Below are 16,271 nucleotides of genomic sequence, written 5' to 3'. Positions count from 1 at the left end.
ACACGTTGTATTGACTTTTTCAATGATTATAGACCGAGTTAGTGGGCCCTGACGGAATATCTAACGGTTGTGGCATTTAATAAACTCTGAAAAAAACGGTGGCATTTTCTTGAATCGGGATTTGCAAGTATGGCAGTTTGTTAAAAATTTCCCCGACCAGACTTAATACAAGAGGGTAGTTTAGGAATTAAATTAAAATCCACGTGGAGTTATGTTAAGTCTATTAGAGGCAATGCTTTCTATGGCCCGCACAAAACATCTCTCCATCGATCTGGCTTTTCTCTCTCAGTTATCTCTCACAGGTTCTCTCCTCCCCATCAATTCTCTCTCTGAGTTCTCTCTCAGTAATAACCCTAAATCTCACCTCCACCTCATGAAACACCAGAGTAATTTCAGCCTTGTCTAAGAATCACATTAACAAACACCAAAGTAATTTTCAGATCTGTATATATTGTGGTTTTAATTTTTGTTGTTTATAAGCTCTTTTTTTTTATGCGATTTTAGATCAGGGTTCTTTTCTTCTAGTCATTTGTTGTTTCAATTTAATGGTTTATAGTTTTCTTTTTCAAATTGCTGGTTAGGGATTTTGGGTTTTGTTTTGACTATATCAAATTAGGTCCCGATAATTATTAAGTTGATTTTCGGTTCAGATTCAACCATGAGATTGATTTTTGGGTTGAATGTTTTGGTTTAAATTTTAATTTTTCTAGAGTACAATTATTTCTTACTGTTGTATACTGTTTATGCGATTGTTGATTTGGTTACTTCTCTTATCCGTCCGTGAGAACTGTATAAATCTATATATTTAGGGAAGGGTTTGTGTTATTGGAGTAATTGGGTTAATTAGTGAAAGGGCTTTGTTCTTTGTGTTTGCTTTATTTAACCCAAAATAAACTAGTTTTTGTGTTCTTTCCGTTGGCTGCAGTCAAATGTTGTGCTATCATGCTGTACTAGGAAACTAATGAAGTTTGTGAAGCTTTGAATCTCAACCCCTGTTCTTATCTATCCACTAAGATCATGTTATAACTTATATCTTTTGTGTATAAACGTTACCTGGCTTTGCTGGGATGTTGTTGTTGTAGGATGTCTTATGTTGAAGGTGAATATTTATTGATTTACAAACAAGGGTTTAACCTAGCTGAAATTTTATCAATAAACTAGCAGGCAGAGAAATGGGGAAGAGCCGGGAGAGGATGTTTGATGGTGAATGAAAGGGTAATTTGTGGTACTCTAGTTTGCGGCATCATTTGGATTTAGCTAAAGAGTAAACCCATTACATTTAGGAGTCTGATGTTTTGGTTTGCTGATGACTAATTTCAGTTATTAATTGAATGCATACGAATTATTTGTTGAAATATTTTTATATATCTCACTGCAGGAAAGTGGACGACTTGGGTGAGATGAACTTCCTTATGAATTCCTGCTCTAGTTTAGCCCCAAAGATGTTCCTCGGCAGGTAACATGTCTCTCTTCAAAATTTGCTAGTACTAATATGCATATACACAAATTTTCTTCTTGGACGGTATGTTTATATGGGATATTGTTGTGAAGATCTTGCGCATGTCCTGTATTGAAAGTTAAAGTATCAACTTATATAAGTCTCTCCTCGTAAGGATATTTGCATCTATTAATTAGAACCCTTTTGTGGATATTATGGAGTAACTGGTCACTACATAAAGATAAATTGTTCCTTAACTTCACTGATTTCCAACTAAAGCTTTCTTTGCGGTCACTTCTGACGGATATGTTATTCTTTTAGAAAGAATTCCAAGGTATGCGTCAATAGATTGCACATTTTCTCGTTATTTTGATCATCTCATTTGTCTTGATTTGGTTGCGCTTATGTCATAGTGTTGGCGCGACTCAAGAAAGGCAATATATCTACAACGTGGAATAGTGAACTCTTCCATGGGGTGACCCACCATTTATTTCTCCCAATTTGGTTCTTTTATTATTAAATTTTTTGTGATTATGCATCTGTAAGCTGAATTAGTCATGATTGATCAACTTGCAGCTGAAGAATCTTTTGTTGTGATGTGATAGGGTATGTTGTAAGGGAGGATAAGGCTACACTAATATATACTTTGTCGCATGATTGTTGTGTTTGTAGCGAACTTCCATTAACATTGATCATGGTATAGAAAGGTTACAGCTATTACATTCATGTTCTATTTTGGGCCAATGCATTTGATACTTACATTTGCAATCACCTTGTTCAAGCACACACTCACGTGCTATTTGAGCAATTAGTTTTTCAGCGAATATGAAATAAGTGAACTAAGTAGCTTGGACTATCAGTTTAATTGTGTTTCAGTTTTCAAGTTTACTTTCATTGTACATGACCCAACGATTACATTGTGCGGGACTTATGTGCTATTCCGGGGATGCTTTTGCTAGTTAGGTTTCCATGTCAGTGGAGCTAACTTCAAGACTCTGATGATGCATTGGTGTCAATTAGCGTATTATGTTTGTTTTAAGAACTTTCCCTTTTAATTATCCTATTATTAAACCAATATCTCTCTTGAGGCTAGTATTCCCTTTCTTGTCTTGCTATCATGTCCATTGAAATTTTCTCTCGCCGCTTTCTGCGTATATCTTCTTAAAGTTTGTTGTCTGAGCGACTTGTTTTGTGTCTGACTGCATATTTCTTGTGAACTTTTTATCGTCAGGCTTATACATACCCATATGAAGACTGAATCACTTAAAACATTTTGTTTTCTTTTCAAGGCTTGTAATTATGACTTAAAACATTTTGTTTTGTTTTCAAGGCTGTAAACTTTTTGTCTGACTGCATATCTTCTGTAAACTTTCTTTCGCCAGGCTTATACATACCCATATGAAGGCTGAATCACCTAAAACATTTTCTTTATTTTCAAGTCTTGTAATTATGACTTGTGATGTCTAGCTTCCTCTGATATTTATTTATGTATTCTCTTTGGTGTTTTTGTAGATCAGTGAGGAAGATTGTTAACCTGGATTAGGCAGATGCGCATGTTTTGATGAACAAGGCAATGATTGAATGTCAAAGCCATAGACTCATAGTTGAGGGTCCTGTAACTATTTGTGCATTGCTCGAGGTATGCTTTCTCCTTTTCTTCTTCTTTGTTGTGTTGGCATAAAATTCAGTGAGCATGTTCTTCACAAGAACAAACTTTCTATATGAATTAAATGAGAAGAATTTACTTGAACGTTTTGAAGATCAGGTTACTTGATGCTTGTAGCATATGTGTGAATTTACGTGTGTGTTTTAGTTGCTGAGCATAACAGACATGGCATAATTTTCTTGTCTTTGCTTAGCCTAGATATTGCCAGCTATATTGTCTGTGAATGTACATGTATTAGTATTTGAAATTATTTGCAGAACACTTGAGTTTCATTTATGTGAGCAAGATGACCATAAGTCAGCTATTAGAGAATTGCTTGTTTGTGAGAATCATTCATACTATGCTGCCAGAACTTTTTTTGTTAAACTTCTAATGTGCACACTTATTTTGTTGTAGGAACACTATTACGATCAGTTGGCAGCTCAGTTCATCTTTTTGCTGGTTTTAATTTATTTCATTGTCTGTATGTTGGTTTCCACCTATTATAAGAAAATACATCTTTAAGAACCTAAAATGGTGTGAGTTTAGTAGTTGTGTTGAATTTTTTTGGAGTTTTGAGCCAAGTGTTAGCTCAATTCACTTGTGAATTCAGTTAATATTGTACAATAAATTTCAAATTTTGAATCCAACGGTGAATGTTCTGACCAATTTATTGGATGAACTTTTAATTTCAGTTTAATGAGTTTCTAATCTTAGCTGTCAGAGATGATTTAGATGGAACATATTTTATGAAATAGGTTCAGTCAGAAATACCGGTTAGACTGGGATTCAGACGACTCAGCTTTCATTAAATTATGATTCAGCCCAGATAAAAAGCTTCTATGGGTGTTGATATAAAATTAATGAAACGAATGTGTCTGTCAGTGTGGATTATTATTCTGGTTATGGTAGTCTTAATTTTAAAAATTAAAAGAATCTCAGAGACAGTCCTTTTGAGAAATAAGACTACAATGTTGGGCTCCCAAAAGCAGTCCTATTTAGAGGTTTTAAGGCTTTTTCTGGTAGACTGTTCTTTTTGCATTTTCCACTAGTGATAACTGAGGTAGGTCCCCAGTCCAGGATTGAGACCACTAATGAAAACGTGAGGTTGGTGGTGGAACAAGACTCGACTTCACAACCTGTGGGAGTAGCAGAGGTTTTTAATGGTAATGGCATGGGTGTTGGCGGGGTACCAGAAATGCTTTCTCCCAAGTCAAACAAGGATTGGTCATGTTATAAAAGAACTAAGAATTCTGGAAGGAAAAAGAATGGGCATAGCGCCTATCTGAATCCTTTTACCCTTTTGGAATCAGAACCGGAAAGTGGGTTCGATGACTCCAATGATGAGTTACCAGATAATTTGAATGAAGATTCTAGAGTGGGAATTGGTATTGATCTAACCATTTCGGATGGTGTCTCGGAAAAACCAATACAAGAAGATGAATAAACAAGGATAATCAAGTGAATGTGGAGGATTGTGATCAATCTAGTAAGGAATCGGAATATGAAACATATGTGGAGGATACGGGGGTGGAGAAATTGAAGCTGTTAGAGGATGTTTCTCATTTTAAGCCAATGAATAGAGAACAACATATAAAAAAGCTTAAGAATTTCAGTAACCTTCTCGGGGTTTCTCAAGGAGGAAAAGAAAATGCAGTGGAGAACATTTTTGAAGGTATTGTAGATAGGCACAAATCTACAAAATCTGAAAAGGAAATTGCAAAGCTTGCTTGGAATGGAGTTACTAGCAATGAAAATTTGGGGCGTGGAAAAAGAACCCCTTTCAAGAAGAAGTACTAGGGTGGTCTACTAATGTGTTTGTGAATGTTTTCATGGCTGCCGATGGCGTAGGCTTTGCTTACTTAGTTTTGCTTTCTTTAGATTCGAGCTTAGTTTTTTGTAACCTCTCTTGTTGCTCTTGTTGCTGCACTGTTTGGTGCATTCCTTTCTTGTATCTCTTTTTTTCTTTTTAATAAAATTTTAACCTTTTAAGTAAAAAAAAAAAAAAAAACTTTGAATTTCATCCTCCCATACACAATTTTACGAACGGAAAATGGGTCATTTGTCCAAAAAAATTTAAAACATGGTTCAAATGGACGAGTAAAAAATTAGTATGGGTAAAATGGACAAAAAAATTAGCAAGGATGAAACTGGATTCATCCTGACTTAAACTTAAAAAATAGCAACGATGAAAATGGATGCATCCTCATGTAAATTAAAAATAAGAAAAAGTATTTGATAATGGACAGGATGAAACTGGTTACATTCTGGCTATTTTTATATTTTTGTCCATTTGAACAATATCATTTTAATTTTTATCCATTTAAACAGTATCAAAATCTAAATGTCTTTTTCATCCAGGAATTGTTGATTTTGGTCTATTTAACCAATTTTGTATTTTACGAAAGCAACCAAACCCAACATCTTTCATCGAAGACGTTTGAATAGACGAAGATAATGGCGATCCATAATATTGAAATATGGAACAAGCTTAGTTACCATCAACTTGTGATTTTCCCATCTCTTAAAAACTTCTTGCAACATAGATACATAATCATCATGCTTCTCTAGAAATCAAGTATTCATTATAAACACCTTCATATCTTTTGTAAAGCTCTTTGAATCCAATCATACCTTGGTGATTCATCAGGAATACCTTCAAGAATATTAATCAGCTTTGAGATATCCTTCTCAATGATTGCCCATCATTCTTCCAATTCTATCCCCATCTTGGTTTCCATGCCATAACTTTCCCGTATTGTGCATGTCTAGAGTATGTTTTTTTATGAATACACTGGGACGGGCCTGACGCCACCGCGCGCCGCGGAAACGAGCCCCGACCCCTGGCCAATTTGGCCTCTTTCTTACTATTTAAGCTTTTCTCATTAGGGTTTTCTTTAAAACACTGCCATTGTCTTCCTCCTCCACCTCCACTCAACAATACGTGAACGTTAGAAGAAGAAAGATCGGCAGCAGTTGTAACAATGTCAAATTACTTCCGTACCTTGATTGATACCCCTAGTTTTCACAGTATGTATCATGAGCTTAGTATCATAAACACTAGTATTATGTTTTGTGACACTCTTCGAAAAGAAATCTATACGATAGATTATAAGTCAGTATTATCTTTATTGCCATTATCAACACTATCACCAATTACGAAGTGTAAAATAATTAATCACATGAATTACCCTTCCATGTTTCAAGATTGTCAAGTTGATTTTTTTTCTTCATGTAATGGCTTGGTTTGGCTAAGTCTTACTACGAGTAGTTGGGGTGGGGAATTTTATATTTGGAATCCGTTAACTGAAGTATACAAGAATATACCCATGCCAGGAGAAGCAAACAATGGTGACATATGTGGTCATGGATTTTGTTATGATTACAAGACCAATGATTACAAATTGGTGAGGGTTGTGATCGACTGGGATTAAGAGTGTTCTGAAGTTGATGTTTATACATTAAGCTCAAATTCATGGAACAGCACTCAAAGGATACCGTACTATCTTTATGACGATAAGTATACTAGTACACTCTTTAATGGAGCTCTTCATTGGTTTGCACGTGACTTTGAAAAAGACTCCAATACAATGGTCTGTTTCGATGTTGTCAATGAGACATTACAGGAGGTGGTACTACCAGAAGAGCCTATGCCATATGTACAAGAACATTGGGAAGATGATAAGTGGGGGTGCCTAAGTTTATTTTTTCATATTTATGATGTCAGTGTTGTTGTGTGGATGATGCAAGAATATGGAGTAAGAGAATTTTGGATGAAAAGTTTTTCCATTAACCAGAAGAGTATAACTAGTAGCTACTATTTGGAGCTAATACGGAGTTTCAAGAACAATGAGACTTTATGGAGGTTGATGGGGGATTAGTGTTTTATGACCCAAACAACAAAATATATAGAGAGCTGACGTCGGATTCTCATATGGTGAATTTCACTTTAACTTGAGGAAGGATGATATATATTTATGTGAAAGTTTCACTTCCATTTGATGATGAATAATGCAGGTATTATACAATATCAGTATAAAAACTAATAATTTGGTAATGTGTGTTTGAACATGATCACAATGAATGAGACAGGACCAGATGGAGTAAGTTGGTGGGGCAAGCATGATTAAGATGTTGGGATATGATAAGGTAGCAATGAGATAGCAGCTATCCAAAACAATGGGAGAAGAGATAAAGCGAGTAAACACTTGAGAGATGATTGAATGGAAATAATAGGGTAATTTCAACACATTAACACTCAATTTTCAACTTATCTTTTTTTTTTTTTTAATTATTTTATTTTTTCTCGGGTGATTGTGGAAGATTGCGAGTTTGTTGAATTTGAACCCCGGCTGGTTATGAACATTCAACAATTAGCATTATAATTGAGCACTTGTAGTATCAACATCAGTGATGTTTTCCCAATTTTAGAAGCAGGTTGGCCAGAGTCATCTGAGGCCATATTCCCATATGTATTATTAGGTAGTCTTCTTATTTTATTTTATAGGTGGTAATGGTATTGTTGGGTGCAATAATCAAAAACAAAGAAAAATCAAATAAGCAAAAGTTATTGATACTTAGCTCCTTTATAATGGAAGTGATTGCTTTGACGAAACGAACAAGCTCCCCGTATCTCCGCAACAGCAACAAGGCAAAACTTTGGAAAATAGAGTGAGTCACGTGTTCAACACGCTGTCCTTAAGACATTAGCGCCCGGCTACACTCAAGAGTGATGCTATAGCCCTCACAGGACGGATATCTCCAGGATAAAACACCCTAATACACCTACTACTAGCATATGTAGTAGATGCTCAACTTGAGCTTGGCAACTCCGAAAAAACCGTTAAGGAAAATCGCGAATGCTTAAAAACCGCTATAAAATATTTTCCCTTAGGGGTCCCTCTAAAATATAGAGCAACCCCTTTCCCATAGATTTTACAAAAGTAGTGAATTTCTTTATATAATTGACAAATACAACTTAAGAAGAAAAACTCCCCGATGTGGGACTAAAAGCTTTATATAGTTTCTTAAAACTACTAAAAATTGGAAACTCCACGATGTGGGACTAAAAAGTTTCATTCACAAAATAAAACAATAAATTATAATTTTTTATTAAAACTTTAAAAAATTATTTTTTTATTAATCGGTTTCCAACAATCCCCCACATGAATGAAAACTCAATAAAACATGAAAACACAGATAGGTCTTGGTAAATAAACATCCCAACCTCACGATCCAAACAGACTGATCGTGCAAGTGTTGAAATCATACTAGTCATTTCTACGTCCTCTTCCTCACACAAAAGTGTGTTGACCCCAAGGTCATACTATGGATTGCATAAATCATAATAGTATTGAGAGCTTTCATATTTAATTCTCACATGGTGAGACTATAGGTATCTTTCACCAAAGTGAAAAAGCATGAACTAGTGAACCCTTAGTGACCTTTAGGTCCTAAGTTCCAGTAATACCAAAACTATCAAAATGAAAATCACATAAAAAACGCAGGAAATACCATTTTAGGCAGAGGTGTCCATGAGGTCTTGAACCTTTGCTTAGTGAGATATTACCAGAATTACTTGCTAGAGACAGTGAACTATGTCTTGAACTGCTAGCATTTGATGTAATTCGTGATAACAACCACGGGTGATATCTCCAAGATTGCTGCCAAGCTCGTGCCGTTTTGTCCGTTTTGGCCCTGGACGTATCCTGTTTCTCAGAATGCTCTAGAGAATCAACTCATATTCTCACAGGAAGCGACCCACTTCCTCATTCAGATAGGTGAGTTTCCATAAAGAGTGTTACTGCTACACCCCACTTCAATCTTAAATTGAAACTATAGAACTCATTAAGACTTATTAAAAAGTCATCCTCCACATGCAGTCACACTATCACGTCTACACCATAGGGAAGGGGCAGAGAATGAAAATCTCTGATAGTGTTTACCTTTACCCACCACAAATTAGTTGTCTCATTCGAAACCTTGATCATGGGATCTCCAGTCAGCAAGGTTGAGTATCCTTCATGGCAAGTTTAATATATGAGCTTAAGCCCCAACCCCCTCGATGCATTTTTAACTATCTCTTTGTACAAACCTTTCGTCAAAGATTGCGCGATATTCTCCTTGGACTTTATCCAATCAATGGAAATAACGCCGATTGAGATTAGTTATTTCTTAGCTTTAACTATTATAGCTTGGCTAACACAATGTATAGATATAGCTGGCACAGGCCTATGCCAAAGAGGAATGTCTTCTAAAAATCATCTTAGGCACTCGGCCCCCTCTCATGCTTTATCTAACGCAATACTCTCAGATTCCATAATGAATTGAGCGATGTTTGTTTGGAAATCTTCCAACAACAAACCCACATGTTAGAGTGAAACCATATCCACTCGTAGACTTAGACTCCTCTGAGTCAACTATCCAGTTTGCATCATAAAGTCCCAAGGACAACAAGATACCTTTCATAAATCAAAAGAGTATTTTAGGTACCATAATACTCTACTCAGTGCATCTGAATTCTCTTGCTCTGGACTACAATTATATCCACTTAACTTACTCACAATATAGGCAATGTCTGGACTCTTACAGTTCATTAAATTCATCAGACATCCTATAACTTTTGAGTATTCAAGTTAAGATACTCCACTACCCTTATTTTTCTTGAGACTACAAGAATAATCGTACGAAGTACAAGCAGGTTTACAATCAGACTGATTGTATCTCTTAAGCACAACTCAACATAATGAGAACGACTAAGACTTATAAATGTTTGATTATCTTCTAATCCTCATCCCTAAGATTACATCAAAAGGGCCCAAGTCTTTCAAGTCAATGTTCTCATTCAGTGCATGTTTTTAGTGGAATTGATCACATCTATGTTTGTATCAAGCATATCATCAACATACAAGCATACAATTACACAGACATCCTTAACAAGTTACTTGTAGACATACTTGTCAGATTCATTAATTTAAATCCACTATCCATTATCACATGATTAAATTTTCCATGTCACTGTTTACGTGCTTATTTGAAAACCATACAAAGATTTTTCAAATTACAAACTTTGTATTCACAACCTTTCACTACAAAGTCTTCAGGTTGATCTATGTAAATTTCTTTACCTAATTCACGGTTTTAGAAAAAGCTGTCTTAACATCCATCTGATGTATCTCTACGTTCTTTATGGCAGCAATAACAATTAGTATCTCAACGGAAGTAATTTCCGTCACAATTGAATTAGAATCAAGGAAATCTACACCTTCTTTTAGTTTATAGCCTTTAGCTACCAACTTAGCTTAATATTTTTCCACAGTTTCATCTACCTATCGTTTCCTCTTAAAGACTCATTTACATCCCATGGTCTTACAACCTGGAGGTAAACTAGCAAGCTCCCAAGTCTGGTTCCAACGGACTGAGTCCATTTCACTAAATGAAGCTTCTTACCAGAATGGGGTTTCAGTAGATATTAAGGCTTCTTTACAAGTCTGTGGCTCAGACTAAGCTAGGCATGTTATGAAGTCGGTTTCATAAGAAGTCTCAAGTCTAATTATTTTACTTCTCTTAGGCTCAACATCAACTTCATCTTCCTTTAAAATAAGTTCTGACTATTTGAAGATAAATCTAGGGGATCAACAACACATCTCTAATGAGGTACAGGTTTAGAATAAACATGTTCAAAGAACTCAGCATCCCTAGATTCCGTAATAATATTCACACCAATGTCAGAAAAAATCAGAACACACAACCAAAAATCTATTTGTAGAAGTATACTCAATATACCCTATACGAAAACACAATCAACATTTTTGGTTTCAATCTAGTTCTTTTAGGAAGAGGAATTACAATCTTAGTCAAACGCCCCCACACTTTGACACATTCATAAGAAGGTCATCTACCGTTCCATAAACCATATGGAGTTTCATCTGATTCTTAAAAGGGTACTTTATTCAGGATATACTAGTTAAGAGGACTGCCTCCCCCCACAAGGCCGCAGGTAATCCTGAACTAATCAACATGGAAATTATCATCTCCTTAAGGATACGGTTGTTATGTTCAAGGCTTCTAATTGGTTTCCAACTTCAAGTTTATACATCTTAAGGCTTCTAAGGCGTCATCCTTATCCTAAGCAAGTATACAAGATAGTACCTCGTACAATCATCTACGGAAGTTATAACCATCTTTTACCACAGTGGTTTTGGGTTGAACTCATGTCAACTAGGCCTAACTGAATTAATTCTAAAGGCTTAGAATTACTCTGAACATTTGTGCTAAAAGATTTTATAGCATATTTTGATTCTTCACAGATTTCACTTTTGTGTTCAAAATCCAAACTAAATTTGGGTACGAAGCCTATGCTAGCCAGTTAAGCATTGACTTATAAGTTTACGGTTCCAAGTCTACCACGTAAAACAATCAATCACACAAAGATATCACAAGAATCAACTACGTTCACATCATCAGTTTTTCCGTTAAGCTTATATAGACCCAAAGTCCTATAACTCTTGCTTAAAAAATCACTGCCTAGTTACAACAAGTTTTCCAGATTCAATTAAGATCTTAAATATTTTTCCATCTACAACAGAACAAGATACAAGATTTTCGCATATGCTCGGAACATGAAAACTTCATTCAATGTGAGAATATTACAGATATGAGCTTCTTCTCGACCTTTTCCTTTTATGCAACCTCTATTGCATATGAGTTACTCAATAAGAGTTTCTCGACATCCCCTATCCTATGATAGGAGGTGAATAGGTCTCTGTTTCAACAAACATTCTTGGTGGCTCCAGAGTCCACCTACTGGTCTCTCACATTGGTTATTAAAATAACTTCCGACATCATGCCACCAAACTCGTTCTAGTTTGTTTCAACTAAATTAGCATTAACTTTCTACTTATTAAGGTTTTTATGTTGTCTACAATTTACTGCCGCGTGGCTAGAAATTTTACAAACATAACACTCACCCTTAACTAAAGTAATTCCGGATTCAGGTTTACGAAATATACCTTTATCATGAAGACCATGCTTAGAGTTGCGTTCGATGTTCTCAACTTTGCCATCTTTGGAAGATTTGTTTCCAACCACATGCGGCTATTAGCCATGTCCCTCGGAGATGACACCTTTATTTACAAATCACAATTCCAAATCAGAAAGTAAAATATGAGTTTTGAAGATAACATCTATATATACAAACTTCGTTTGAATCAGCGTTTCAAAAAACTCATGGTTACCCCACAAAAATTAATTTAGTTAACAACAATTTTCTGCTCGTCAGAATTTTTCAGAAACGTTTTTATGTTTTGTAAAATATCAAAAAAATACTTTTACAACTCCAAAAATTCTGAAATTTTACGCGGGTAACTATCAGGATGTCTACTACGTTGTGTCAAAAGGGTTCATCGAAATTACTTCTAGATTAAAAGATAAAATTGAAACTCTACAGCTGACCAGAAATTCGTTTTTGTTTTTCACTCCACAATTAACATCCATGATTCACAAACCAATCAATCGTTTTCGATTATTACAAATACTAATGTCTTAAGATTGTTGGGTGCAATAATCAAAAACAAAGAAAAATCAAATAAGCAAAAGTTATTGATACTTAGTTCCTTTATAATGGAAGTGATTGCTTTGACGAAACGAACAAGCTCCCCGTATCTCCGCAACAGCAACAAGGCAAAACTTTGGAAAATAGAGTGAGTCACGTGTTCAACACGCTGTCCTTAAGACATTAGCGCCCGGCTACACTCAAGAGTGATGCTATAGCCCTCACAGGACGGATATCTCCAGGATAAAACACCCTAATACACCTACTACTAGCATATGTAGTAGATGCTCAACTTGAGCTTGGCAACTCCGAAAAAACCGTTAAGGAAAATCGCGAATGCTTAAAAACCGCTATAAAATATTTTCCCTTAGGGGTCCCTCTAAAATATAGAGCAACCCCTTTCCCATAGATTTTACAAAAGTAGTGAATTTCTTTATATAATTGACAAATACAACTTAAGAAGAAAAACTCCCCGATGTGGGACTAAAAGCTTTATATAGTTTCTTAAAACTACTAAAAATTGGAAACTCCACGATGTGGGACTAAAAAGTTTCATTCACAAAATAAAACAATAAATTATAATTTTTTATTAAAACTTTAAAAAATTATTTTTTTATTAATCGTTTTCCAACAGGTATATCCACCCTCCCTAGTTGGGCGAGACTGGATAGAATAATGCAACTTCTTGCATTGAGTGACCACTTAAACAACTTTGGTCCCGCATCTAATCTACTACTACTAGTATTTGTCTATTTTCTCAGGCTCATTTTCCTCTTTTCTTCTTCAATTTGACAAACCTTTGATTAGCTTTGCATCTATTCGATGAATATGCCCGTATTTGCATAATCCTGTACTTCTCCTCTCCATCAGATTTGGCATATAAGATTTTTCCTTTCTGCTGCAGCTTGTGAATGTCAAATATTGTCGGAACAATGGCACGGGACGGTAACCAAACTGCTGGCCACCATTAGTGTAATTGTGTGGCTCATAAAATAGGTATCAGAAATTCGCCAAATTTGTAACTGCCACGAATTTCCTTAACTTTAAATTTTTCTCGTACAAGCTAAAAGTTGATTCATTTTAATGCGATGCCTTCTTGATATATATGTTCCTACCTAAGTCAACCTATAAGACTTTTCTTTCTCTTATAGTTGAAGAATATTCATGATCTAGCTTGGTAAAGCTAATGAAGATAGCTGACGTCTTTGGTTGATTAATAGAGGTGGCGTCGTGGCATCCAAATCGGTGGTTTTATCTATTTTTATTTTTGCACACGGAGTCATGGAGAGAAGAATCTGTAGGAGTTTGTGTATTTTCTTAAAATTGTGCAGGTTACAGTTACATAAGTACACACTCCAATATCAGTTTTACATAATGCTCAGTTTAATTGTTTGTCAATCGCCTTTCTAAGATCAACTCTTCTGGCAAATTTTCAGCAAAATCTCCCCTTGCATGGCTCTCTTATCTCTTCTTCCCACGCTTGCAGTTTTGAGCAAAGTACTAGAATTTGGGTTCAGTTCATACAAAGGATAGTGCGACACTGCGACTTACAAATTTTGGCAACAACTGCATGCCAAAGAAACAAGTTCGAATAAATACCCAAGAAATACGTGTAAGCAAGTCAAAGGACCGAAGAAGAGCGTGTCAAAACCAGGGACAGTATCGTATGATATGACTTGAAGAAATTAAACAGTGCCACCTGTTTAATCAAAACAAAATCACCTCCCCAAATTAATGGTGAATTGGGTTAACGAACATCATCAGAGATAAGATAGAGACTAGTGACAAATCTTAAATGAAAATTTCAGAAGTAGTAGTAATTCAATCTTAAAGAAGAAACCCACAACGAAAGAAAATTGAGAAAAAACCAAAGGAACGTTATTTTCATCACAAGAAAATTGAGACCAAAATCAAAAAAATTCGGATGAAAAGGACATTTAGATTTGGATTATATGCAGAAGTAGGCCTGGTTTGGACCCTCACTTTCATTTCTAGGCCAGTTTTTTTATTTCTTGCAAAACTAGGCAAATTAAACGGATTCCATCCACTTTAACCATCTCGGTCAATTTATCGCGTTGACTTGTCAATATCTCGCCAAAATATCATATAGGGAGATCTCATAAATGTGGTAAGATTACTGAAATGTCCTTCACACGTGTGTCAGTCACGTGTTCGATCTCATTCATTCTTCTTCTTATCTTCTTCTTCTTTGTTTTCTTCTCCTTCCGTTTTCTTTCTTCTGCTCAAATTAGTGAAGAGAGGATTTGGAATTAAATTAGGGTTTCACTGAAAAGATTTGTAGGAAGAAATTGATGATGGTTCTGAAATTGATTGAACATGGGAATTCGAGAAAAAGGGTTTGATAGAAATTGAGAAGCAAAGTAGATCAAGGTTCAGTTTGTGAAGAAAGTATTGATGGTGTTTGGTAGTGATGGTTTCGATAATCGAAGACTAGGGTTGAATTCGAACTGAAATTGGGTTCTTGGTGCTGGTTTTGAATGATTCTGCTGGTGTTGATTGTTCGAATTGGAGATGGATTGACTGAATATGAAGTTAGGGTTTGGATTGAGAAGCTGAGCAGTAAATGAAGAACTGGGTACTGTTGATTTGGTGGATACCTTGGGATTGAATGGAAGAAATTGAAGTTTTGTGTGTGTGATTCAATGTCAGGTCAATTAAAGAAGGAGAAGATACTGTTAATGTGGATTAGTTTGATTTCTCTTTAACTCCCCTATTCCCGAATGGCTCAAACCCTATGATGCCATTCCAGTTTCCATTCCCTCTTCAACAACAGAAGCTATTCCCAAACCCATTGAATTTTTGCCGTAAAACGCTCATCATAACATTAATTCGATTATCTCTATAAAATGTCTAATTCCAATCAAGGACAGCATCCGTTCCACTTGAACATGTAAGTTTTTTCTCTTCATTGCTTCCACTTATATTTTCTGTCCGTCGTGATTCCCTTTTTATTCATGCAACTTTGATTAATTTTGAATTATCAATTGCTACGATGTTTTTCAGCATATTCAAATATGTCCTAACCAAAACACAATATGTTTTACTCATTGCAGTGTAGAGATTTGCAGGTGGTGATTTCAGTTGAGGTTAATGGTTTGGTTGCAGCTGCAGTTGAGTGCCAGATGGTTTGTTGGTGGTATATGAATTGCGAGAAAGGTGTCGCTGTTGTTGGAAATGAGCTGATCTGCTGGTGATGGATGCTGTGGTGGTCATGTGTTGAGTTGCAATGAAGCTGAGAAAAGAACATTTGAGTTGTTGTGCTCCAAGGATTGGTGGTGCTTATGTTGCCAAGGGTGAACTCAGAGAAGGTTTAGGTGATGCCTGAGGTTGCAGTTGAGCTAGGAGATGCAGGGATTTGAGTTTGGCAGCAAGGGGATAGTGTTGGTTGGCCCATACATCTTAACCTGCAGCTGCAAACCCCATCGGCCAACTCTAACTCATTCTCTTGTGTTCAGACTTGTCCTGCACCTCAATATCAACACCAACGCTATCTGACACCAAATCCTGGCACTCATTTCCTGCAACGTGAGCTACATCCACCACCTGCAACTAGTCTTCAATTCAGCTGCAACAACAACTTCTTCTTGACTCTCACCAAATTCAGTTGCAGCTCC

General features: G+C 35.9%; 1 long non-coding RNA gene across 1 annotated transcript; it reads left to right on the top strand.

Moving 5' to 3' along the window:
• Positions 1-258: 258 nt before the first annotated feature.
• On the top strand, positions 259-3,752 carry LOC113339232. The gene is made up of 5 exons (XR_003355000.1): positions 259-429; positions 1,165-1,215; positions 1,379-1,456; positions 2,951-3,077; positions 3,501-3,752. It is a non-coding gene; the product is annotated as an uncharacterized LOC113339232 (long non-coding RNA).
• Positions 3,753-16,271: the final 12,519 nt, after the last annotated feature.

Source organism: Papaver somniferum, unplaced genomic scaffold (assembly GCF_003573695.1).
Source record: "Papaver somniferum cultivar HN1 unplaced genomic scaffold, ASM357369v1 unplaced-scaffold_21, whole genome shotgun sequence".
Classification (NCBI taxonomy): domain Eukaryota; kingdom Viridiplantae; phylum Streptophyta; class Magnoliopsida; order Ranunculales; family Papaveraceae; genus Papaver; species Papaver somniferum.
This window is presented reverse-complemented; position numbering and strand designations above follow the sequence as displayed.